This window comes from Lipotes vexillifer, unplaced genomic scaffold (genome assembly GCF_000442215.2).
Source record: "Lipotes vexillifer unplaced genomic scaffold, Lipotes_vexillifer_v1.1 scaffold914, whole genome shotgun sequence".
NCBI lineage: Eukaryota > Metazoa > Chordata > Mammalia > Artiodactyla > Lipotidae > Lipotes > Lipotes vexillifer.
This window is the reverse complement of record NW_006780388.1, coordinates 2,093,967-2,102,955: the sequence shown is the minus strand read 5'-3', so window position 1 is coordinate 2,102,955 and position 8,989 is coordinate 2,093,967. Positions and strand designations below refer to the sequence as shown.

The 8,989-nt window shown below is 49.7% G+C and overlaps 1 non-coding gene across 1 annotated transcript; it reads left to right on the top strand.

Moving 5' to 3' along the window:
* The first annotated feature begins 6,690 nt into the window (after positions 1-6,690).
* Positions 6,691-6,762, top strand: TRNAE-UUC (transfer RNA glutamic acid (anticodon UUC)). The gene has a single exon. It is a non-coding gene; the product is annotated as a tRNA-Glu (tRNA).
* The last annotated feature ends 2,227 nt before the right edge of the window (positions 6,763-8,989 follow it).

Here is an 8,989-nt window from a genome sequence, read left to right as displayed (position 1 = left end):
CCTGCTCAGCCTCAGCAGTGAGAACACCAGTGCTTTTCCAGATCCATCTCCCATCACCCTCCTCTTAGCCCTCCTGTTCCAGCCAAATCTCCAAGGCCCTCTACAAACCCAGACCTTTGCCTGGGCAGTCCTCTCAGCCTGGGACCAACCCCTCTCCCTTCTTTTGATAACTTCCCTCTGCCTACAAGCCCTACTTGTCAGGGCTGGGTCACAGCTTCTTTGCCTCCTCCAGAAAGAATGTCACCCTTTGGCACTTTGAACTGCCTTTTTCAACGCACTTATCACACTCATAGTAATCGTCAGTTTACTATCTCTTGCACCATAAGTTTGAACTCCCTGGGGCCATGGATTGTGATTTACATTCCTCTCCACAGCCTTGCCCCTACACAGGTCCTGAGTGCTGAGCCAAGTCTTGAATAAACAGTCTGGTCTCCTGGTTTCTGTTCCTTCCTCTTTTCAACCTGTCCTGCACACAGGCCTGATTCTCATCCTAAAGCAAAATTTGAATTATATCATCCCCAACTCAAAATCCTTCCTTGGCTGACCTTCACCAGGGAAACTATTTCAATTGTTGGCATTCAAGGCCTTGCACACCGTGCAGTGAGGGCTGTTAGGTCAACCGGGGAAAGGTCAGGTAAGACGCACAATCAAGGTTAGGTAAGCTGATCTTAAGAAAATTTACAGAGAGCCCAGTTTAGCACATAATTTTCTCCCTCCCTCCCTTCCTCATTCATTGAGCACCATGGTCAGGACCTGTGCTGGGCCTTGATAAAGAGAAAACTGATTATGTTCCTGTGCTGGCCCCCCAAAAGACATGGGCCTTGTTCTCTGTGCACCCCACCATTGTCTGACTCAAATGGTGTGCTGGTGAATGTTTGACCCTGGTGGGAGTTGGGGGTTGGGGGGGGTGGGGACTGATTTCTAGAGTTTGCCAATTTCTATGGTGTAAATACTCCCATTATGGATGATGTCAAGTTACCAACAGGGTCACTGAATGTGGAGTCAGAAATAAATGTACAGTAGCACATCATTGTATGCTATTTCCACCATATGGATATAATAGACACAAAAACCTTAAGAACATAGATAATCATAAAATAAATAGAGAGTGATGAATTTTGATTATTTGCTACATTTTAAAATATAATTTAATTGTAGGTTTATATAATACAACTTCTAACGATGTCTTTTTAAAAAATATATATTTATTTGGCTGCACTGGGTCTTAGTTGCAGCATGCAGGATCTTTAGTTGCGGCATGCAGGATCTAGTTCCCTGACCAGGGATCGAACCCTGGCCCCCTGCTTTGGGAGCGCGGGGTCTTGACCACCAGGGAAGTCCCCAACAATGACTTTTAAAAGGTAAAAAATGTATTGAACATCCAGCTTGCAAAACTCCTGAACACACTGTCTCCTCATTTTAAAAAAAAATTATTTTATTTATTTATTATTTTTGGCTGCACTGGGTCTCCATTGCTGCGTGTGGGCTTTCTCCAGTTGTGGTGAGCGGGGGCTACTCTTCGTTGCGGTGTGCGGGCTTCTCATTGCAGTGGCTTGTGGCTTGCGGGCTTCAGTAATTGTGACTTGCCGGCTCTAGAGCGCAGGCTCAGTAGTTGTGGCGCACTGGCTTAGTTGCTCCGCAGAATGTGGGTTCTTCCGGGACCAGGGCTTGAACCCATCTCCCCTACAATGAGGCGGATTCTTAACCACTGAGCCACGAGGGAAGCCTTCTCCTCTCATTTCTGATGGTTCGTATTTTACTTCTTCCAAGGCACTGGGAAACAAAGGCAGGAGGAGGAACAGGGCTCAGGTGGGGAGCAGCAAACTCCGGCTTGAGTCCCCCACACGGCCACTTGGGGGCGACAGACACAGTCTGATAGGCAGCCGGGGTCGGAGTCGAAGACCCCTGAGGTCCGCGGCACCTGCTAGGCTCCTGGACCATGAAGACGCTTTTCCTTCTATTTCGGGCGTGTCCAGGCCCGGGGGACGCTAGCAGGGGTCTTGGGGCGCGGAAGGGCCGCCCCCAACGCGGCCGCCCTCGTTCCAAAACCCACACCCGGCAGCCTCTGAGGCCGGAGATCGCTCTGCTGAGGTTCCAGAGCAGTTCTAGGTCATTAATTAATCAGTGGGCAATTAGCTTATATTTTCCTGGACTAGTGCGGATTCGTGCGGAGGGACGAGGAACAGGAGCTTCCTCCTGGGTCACCCTGAGGCAGTAGCACCCGGGAGATCAGGGAAGGAGGCTTCCCAGGCTTCCAGCGTGGGTGTGGACGAGGGCAATGGCCTGCTGGCCAGAAGGCCTGCGTTCTCCTCCCAGCTCATATGCCAACAGTCTGCGTGGCCTTGGGCAAGGCATTTAACCCGGCTGGGCATGTGTTACTGCAGTAGACACTGTTGTTTGGCTCCCAGACATCTGTTCCCTTTCTTTCTCTTTGGCAGGTAGTGCCCACCCCTCCAGGGAGATTTACTCCAGCGCGGCATCTGGCCCAGTTGGGCTCGGCCCACCGTGTTGGTCCTGTTTCCCTCGTCAAATGCTGGCTCCTTGAAAGTACTATCCAAGCAGGCTGTTGCAAAGACAGAACTGAGTTTGTTGCTTCCCTTGTTCAGGGAGAGCAGCATCTTGAACGAGTCCTTAGTGGAGAGGAGGTGGGAAGGGCAAAGTTGAGATAGTGAGGTTTGGGGGTCTGGTTTAAGGTGGACCTTAATGAGGATTGGGTAAGAATCATGTTATATAGTTTAAGGTTGTTGGTCACAGTAGTTTAGGGTTTGTCGTCTCAGCGAGGTGAGGGTTTCAGAGTCTTGGAGCTTCAACAGTTGTTTGATGTTACCTTTTAAAAAGTGGTGCCATTTTTGATGGATTTTTCTGAAGTCAAGGAGTAAAGTTATTTGCACCTTTTGTCCTCCCGGGCAGGTGTTTCCGGGAATAGTAGACTCACAGTAATAGTCGTTATTTTGCCTCAGCCAGTGTGAGTCACAGTCCTCTGCTATTTGCACCCAGAGGAATCCTGTATGTGGTTTTCTTGTGCGTGAAATGGGGATTATGCTGCGGGGGGCACGGGGGGCGTGGGGGGCGTCGGGGGCGCGGGGGGCGCCGGGGGAGCTGGGCATGCGTGAGAAGACCAAGGTTGCAGCCTGTTGGAGCCTTTCAGTATTACAGCACGGTGGGGCTTACAAAACTGTCTGCGTCTTGAAAAATAATTCTTACTCTCAAATCCGAAAAGGGAGCTGCCAAATCAAAACGAATAGATGTTTATTAAATGTCTCCAACATATCACTGTGTTCACTTGCCAACTGCGACTGAACGCATATAGTAACAGGGTCATTGCATTTACTTGGTAGAGGGAGGTGCACGTTCACATGTTTGATGCCATGTGGTGGAGGCTACAAAGGTTACAAATGTTCCAGGCTTATCAAGGTCTTAAAATGGCCCTGGGGTGTTTGACTCCTGGCCTTCCTACTTCCCAGTCACGTGAATTGGGGTGAGCTCCTCCCCTCTCTGAGCTCATTTCCTCCTAGGTATGGTGGGGAAGACGGTGCTTTGGGCAGGATAAGGAGGCTGAAGTGAGTTCATGTGTTGAGTGCCAGAAGTTGCAACTGAGGTGCAAATGATTCTGGAGCAGTGTCAGCCCTTAGCAGTGTGGGCTGCCCTGTGAACTGTGGGCCTAGGACAGCTGTGAGAGAGAGACTGGTCCCATGGGAAGCAAAGTTGGGAAGGACTCAGAGGATTAATCAGGTTGGGAGAGAAAGCAGGAGAAATGAAGATGACAGTAACCACTGTCTCAGCTCAGGGAGTCTGGGGCTTGTTCAGGTCAGTTCCTGCACTGGTCCCACTGACCCCCTCCCCATCCCCAGGACAGGTGCAGGGGCAACATAAAAAATATTGAACAACCAGTTCTTTACTGGCAGGAAACAATCAGAAAAGGCTGGCTGGAGACCCTTGGAGGTCCCCTGTCTCAACAGGCATTAACACCCCCCCCCTTTTTTTTTTCATTTTTTGGCCATGCTGAGTGGCATGTGGGGTCTTAGTTCCCCAACCAGGGATCAAACCCATACCCCCTGCATTGGAAGCACTGTCTTAACCACTGGACCGCCAGGGAAGTCCCCAGCATTAACCCTTTAATTACTCCCTTTGGGGGTCTAGAGGAGGGCTGGAGCAGCGGCATTAAGGGGCAGTCGGGGGCTTGAGGAAGCAGCTATTTACAGTCTGTAGGCGACATTCATTTGGGCCCCCTCAGAGCGTCCTGGCTGGATATCTGCTTTGCTAGGGAAGCATGGAGGTGGCAGGTGTGGCACAAGTGGAGGTTGGCAGCGCAGCCCAGTTCAGGGCAGGCATAGGTGAGGAGTAAATTCTGATCAGGTGGGTCCTCTCTGGGCACTCCCAGGCCCTGGCACCTGATGGCTGGGGTCTCCTGGTGAAGCCTGGGCTCCTTGGGGCTCCTGAGCCTTTGAGCTGCGCCCTCACACGGAACTTTGCTGGTCTTTCCCTTCATTTAGACTGGGGGAATTCCTTCCCCTTTTCTGTTCCTCACTGAAGCATTTCCTGTCTCCTCTTGTCTTTCCCAGCAGACCTGAGGGCAAGCTAGGTCTTGTGACCGAGTCATTAACACCTGGAAAACTAGTTCTCTTTTCCTCGAGGGCAAGAAACATGGGATCTTGAAACTCTGCCAGCATATGAGGGAAAAATATTTGCATTTCATCTTTCTATGGTAAGGAAAGGAAAGGAAAATAAATCACTATACAATTTTAGAATAGACAGTAGTTTGATAATACATGCTAAAAGCTGTATATAAGTTTATAACCTTTGACCTAGCAATATCTCTATTAGGAATATAACTTGTGGAAATAATCAGAGATGTTTTTCAAACATTTCTGAATAAGATTGTTTAATGAAGCATTCTGTACAGTAGTAAAAAGAATGAATGTCCAGTGTTAATTTTCATGTTATGAAGATAGTTTACTGGCATGGGAAGATACCAAAATATATTATATTTAGAAAACAGATTAAAATAATGTAGTAGCATGATTCCAGTAATATAAAAGGGTAAAAATAGAATCCATAGCCTGTTTTATCAGTTAGGAAAAAAGTTGCATACTGTTTCATTTAATTAAGTAATCAGTTGACTCAGCAAAAGTGGGAGCTGCTACGTGCTGTGGGTATAACAGTGAGCTGTTAAAAGTGTAATTTTCAAAAAAGGTAAAAGTATGACTTTCAAATAAATATAAAAGTGGCATGTATCAAAGATTTTAACTCATTAATGAAGGAGGAAACCATCAAGATGTTAAAACTGGTTTAAAAGAGAATCTGAAAAAGAGACATATACATGGGAAATCAGGAATGCTGAAATCAATTTACTAATAATGGATGCAAGACTGCTCAGTAGCCTAAAGCAAGGAATGTAACGTTTGGAATCATCTCTTCCACAGGATGATGAGAATGCCAACCAGCAATGCTGTCCATCCTCACGGGGTAATCAATAGCATTGGTGGGATGTGACTTGCTTTCTAGGAGCAGGAATTATTGGCATTACTATCAGTTTTCTGCCAATTAACTTCTGTCTCCACAGAGCTGTCAAATAGCCTCATCAGAGACAAACAAAAAAAAAGGATAACAGAGGGACTTCCCTGGCAGTCCCGTGGCTAAGACTACATGCTCCCAATGCAGGGGGCCTGGGTTCTATCCCTGGTCTGGGAACTAGATCCCACACGCCACAACTAAGAGTTCCCATGCCACAACTAAAGGTCCCGCACGTGCCAACGAAGATCTTGCGTGCCACAACTAAGACCCGGCGCAGCCAAGTTTATTAATTAGTTAATTTTTTAAAAAAAGAATAACAGGGTGTCACTTAAACTAAGGCCAAAGAGAAGGTGCCTGCTCTGAAGGTGCGGTCAAGACCTCCCGGTTAGATGGAGCAGCACGTGCAAAGGGCAAAGAAGAAATAGAGGCCCAAGGGGGCTGGGCGTGAGCCAGGAGTGAGGACAGGAAGGGGAAGAGGTCAGCACGGGTGGACGCTGCAGCACCTGCAGGGAGGAGACGCGAGGATTTGAGATCTCCTAAGTGCAGTGAGCACCGCTAGGGTTTTTAACGGGGAGATGCAGTGACCTAGTTGGTGTTTGGTTAAACATCTCTGGTTGCTGCGGGAGAAGAGCCTGGAGGGGACCCAGGACCCACCAGGAGGGGGGCTGGCGGGCCTGTGCCGGGGTTGTGGGGTGGGGGAGAAGGCCTGGGCTCTCCCACTCGCTTGTTCTGGGCTGGAGACCCCAGGACATGCCGAAGGATTGGTGGGAAGTAAGAAGTATTGCTGTGTTGGGCTCAGCCTATCAGTAGTAACGCTGGTGGCGAGGGGTGCCTGAGGCCTTGTCCCAGCCCCACAACACGGCAAGGCCTTCAAAGACGTGTTGTGGCTGGGCTGGCCCTTGTGGTTCTTATTATGATTGCAAGACACACCTTAGCAACAACCCTCAGGAAACTTTGGAAAGAAAACCAGATTTATTACTCACAGGTCCTGGAGGGCACACCGCACACCCTAGGGCCACACAGCGAGGTCGAGTGTGGGGGGGATGGGGGACACGGACAGGGGTCTCTGCCTTTATTAGGGTCCAAGAGTGAGGAGGCTGGGGTTTCCCGGCTTCACTCTTTGTCGAATTTAAATTCTAATTCATAGCCGAATTTAAAAGCTGAGAGTTGGGGTAGTTCCTGGTGGTCTGGTGGTTAGGATTCAGCACTTTCACTACCGTGGCCCAGGTTCAATCCCTGGTCGGGAAACAGATCCCGCGAGCCTCTCGGCAAGGCCAATAAATAAATTAATAAAACCTAAGAGTGGGAATTTGGGTTCAGGAAGGGAAAAGTGGGGTCACTCCAGTGGTCAGTTATCTAGGTCACTCAGGGCTTTCTAAACCTTTCTAATCCTTCATGTGCGGGGCCGCCTGGCTCCTTATCTGGTTGTCAGCTAGTAGCTGTGTCGCACAGCTGGCGATGTGTTCATTCGAGATGGATGTCTTGAAATGGATGCCCCAGCAACCAAAAGCTTAATGTCAGACACTTACACTGCAAATATATATATATTGGTCTCTGCCCCCCTCACCCCCGTTACTGAAGCCCTTGGAATTCCTGGGTGATTGGAGCATCTTTTGTTCTAATGAGATAATTCTTGGTGGCCTCTTTGGCTCCTGGATGGGGACTGGTCACCAGAAAGACCAAGCCATGATTAGAAGCTTGAAACTTTAAGCTCCATCTCCCATCTTCTGGGGAGCAGGGAGGGGCTGGAGATTGAGTTAATAATGGATTGTGCCCACGTGACGAGCCTCCATAAAAATCCCTAAAGTACAGGGTTTGGAAGGCATCCAGGTTGGGGAACACATCCACATGCAAGGCAGGTGGCACACTCCAGATCCATGGGGACAGAAGCTCCTGCAGTCGGGACCCTTCCAGACTTTGCCCCATGCGCCTCTTCACCTGGCTGTCCATCTGTGTCCTTTATTGTATAATAAACTGGTAAATGTAAATAAGTGTTTCCCTGAGTTCTGTTGAGTCGTTATAGTAAATTATCAAACCTGAGGAGGGGATTCCTGGGAACTCCAGATTTGTAGTCACGTCAGACAAGTGCAGGTGACCTGAGGACCCACCACTTGTGATTCGCATCTGAGATGGGGGGAGTCTTGTGGGACTGAGCCTTTAACCTGTGGCGTCTGCACAAACTCCAGTTAGTGTCAGAATTGAGTTAAATCATAGGACACACAGTTGGTGTCCACAGAGAATTAGAGAATGGCTTGTGGTGGAAAAACACACACACCTGGTGTCAAAAGTATTCTATGTGTACAGGAAAGGAGTTTTTCCTTTACAATTGGTTATGGGTGGGGAGGAAAAGGCTAAATCAAGGATGGCTTGCAGGCGTGTGGCTTGAGCAACTGGGTGCACGGTGGTGCCGTTTTCTGAGACATGGTGCCTGGGGAGTGTCTGAATTTGAGGGAACCTCCAGATTCCTAGTTAAAGATGCCTGGTGGGAATCCAGATCCCCAGTACCCAGCCTGTGTCTTGCAGGCACAGCTATGGACTGCAAGTCGGGGGTGTCTCTCTCCCTGGGCCCCTAGATCAGGGGTATCCCAATCCCAGCTGCCAACTGACTCCCCCAGAGCTGTCTGTCCTCCTGGCAAGAGAAACGTCCACACTCTGACTTACCCAGAAGCCATTCATTGGCAGTAATTAGCACAGTCACTTATTTCCCTGGAGGGTTGATGGGGGAGGAGGAACGTGGCTGGAGGCAGGTGGCTCTCCACCCTGCAGGGGATGCTGGAGCTGGTTTCTCCACGCCTCCTCTCTGGCCAGCATCACGTGGCTGCCCAGCTCATGGCTCAGTAGGTACCCCACAGGCAGACCTGCAGACTCCAGCTCTGTGTCCAGCTCACCTATGGAACTGGGGGCCTCTCATTCTCCACCTACCCCTAGCCGAAGTTAATTCTGTACAGTCACTTCCTCTCCATGAGCCCTTGGCCATGACCTCTGACCTCACAACTCCTAGGTCTGCGAGTCTTTGATGAATCACCAAGAGTGCTAGAAGTGGCCCAGGCCGGCAATGGGCACCCAGCAAGGCAGTTTGCCCGGCGTGCCCACTCCCTCTGCCCTTCCCAGCACAACTCTTCCCATCAGGCTCCGTCTGGGCTCAGCCCTTCCCAGCATGGGGCTCCCCTCTCTGTTTCCTGGTGCAGAGGAATTGCAGTCCTTCCAGACTGATTTCTCAGTGTTGCAGTGAGAGTCATTCTAGTTGGTCCTGGGTAGGAGGAAGAGCAGTGTGCTTGACTGGTGAAGGACGCTCTTAGTCATGGAGGAAAGGAGACCTTTCCAATGACATTTCTGTAGGATGACTGGCCACCTTCCTCCCTGGTGATTCCCAGCCAGGCTGGTGGCATATTTTTCCAGAACAACAGGAGTCAATGGGGAAAACGTGCTCTAAGAATTCTGATGTACAGCCAACTTTTCCGAAGAAGGAATAGGT